Raw genomic sequence first — 1,878 nt, 5'->3', positions numbered from 1 at the left:
TCTCTCTCTCTCTCTCTCTCTCTCTCTCTCTCTCTCCCATCTAACACTCTAATGGCCCTCGATCCCTCCTCTGAATTATACATGAACACACACCACCATCAGAAGGAACAGTTCCAGGTTGAACCATTTTGGGCTCAATGTAGAACCCTCAGTGGAAACGGTTCTACTTGGAACCAAAAGGGTTCTACCTGGAACCAACAAGTGTTCTTTAAAAGGGTTCTCCTATGGGGACAGCCTAAGAACCCTTTTGGTTTCTAGATATCACTTCTGAGTGTGTACGTGGCTAGTGCTTACAGGACAGGATAGACGAAGAAGGCTCCCTTAAACAACAGTTTTTTGGAGAAATGGATGTCAGAATCTGATTCCACAATTGAGTTTCCCCGCTGTCAGGGAAATGGAGAATCTGGAAGTGCCCAACGAACACAACTTTAACCTGCTATTTTGCAACTTTTCTCTAACCAACATCTAAAAAAGTCTGATGAAAAAATAAATACAAGTTTGTTTCACCAATTTGCCATCCGGCCCTTGGGAGTTGCAATTCAATTTCCTACCCAGACATCTGCTGCAAGGCAGTGTGGGAAGGAAGGTAAAGACCTAGAGTAGTAGATTCTTAACCATTATGCTGTGGTAGACAGGTAGTCAGTTCAATGAGAGAAATGTATGGTAACTTTTTCTGTCTGTCCCAGTATCATTGAATGCATTAAAGAGGCTGTGTGTGTGCGCATGATCGAGTGACTGACTGAGTGTCTGCCTGACTGACTGAGAGTGAGTAAGCCAAATGTTTTCCTAACCCTGTCCTGTCTATTGCACACTGAACTCCTCTATCTCTGAAACAGCACCTTGCTGAGCCGTTTGCCTCTAAGGGACGAAGGGACAGACCTCCTCGACTTATAAACCGTATATGTTATTTCAGGGCTTGCAGTACCTCGTCCCAAGGCTATTACGCACAGTGCAAATAAGCTTGGCACATCAAGGATTCAAAGTTGTCCTTAGTGACCATAAAATTATATTGGAGTGACCTACTGAGTAAACCATTTGTCATAATTAAATTTTAGCGAATCACATGACTGCAAGGCATGGCTCTATGCTTGTGGTGTGCTTGCGTACGGGGAGGGAAAGGTGTTGTGGGAGATGATTGGTTGGTAGATTAAGCCGATTAAGCAAACGGCTATTTCATTTAATTTATTCTTATTTAACACTTCTTCGGGATCGGTGTCCCTTCCACGGGACGGTTGAGCTAACGTAGGCTAATGCAATTAGCATGAGGTTGTAAGTAACAAGAACATTTCCCAGGACATAGACATATNGGTGTCCCTTCCACGGGACGGTTGAGCTAACGTAGGCTAATGCAATTAGCATGAGGTTGTAAGTAACAAGAACATTTCCCAGGACATAGACATATCTGATATTGTCAGAAAGCTTAAATTCTTGTTAATCTAACTGCACTGTTCAATTTACAGTAGCTATTACAGTGAAAGATTACCATGCTATTGTTGGAGGAGAGTGTACAATTTTGAACATGAAAAGTCATTAAATAAACAAATTAGGCACATTTGGGCAGTCTTGATACAACATTTTGAACAGAAATACAATGGCTCATTGGATCAGTCTAAAATATTGCACACATACTGCTGCCATCTAATGGCCAAAATCTAAATTGCACCTGGGCTGGAATAATACATTATGGCCTTTCTCTTGCATTTCAAAGATGATGGTACAAAAAAAATACAAAAGAACGGTTGTCTTTTTCTTTGTATTATCTTTTACCAGATCTATTGTGTTATATTCTCCTACATTCCTTTCACATTTCCACAAACGTCAAAGTGTTTCCTTTCAAATGGTAGCAAGAATAGGCATATCCTTGCTTCAGGGCTTGAG

The sequence above is a fragment of the Salvelinus sp. IW2-2015 genome, unplaced genomic scaffold (genome assembly GCF_002910315.2).
Source record: "Salvelinus sp. IW2-2015 unplaced genomic scaffold, ASM291031v2 Un_scaffold1530, whole genome shotgun sequence".
Lineage (NCBI taxonomy): Eukaryota > Metazoa > Chordata > Actinopteri > Salmoniformes > Salmonidae > Salvelinus > Salvelinus sp. IW2-2015.
The sequence above is the reverse complement of the archived record's forward strand: the minus strand, read 5'-3'. Positions refer to the sequence as shown.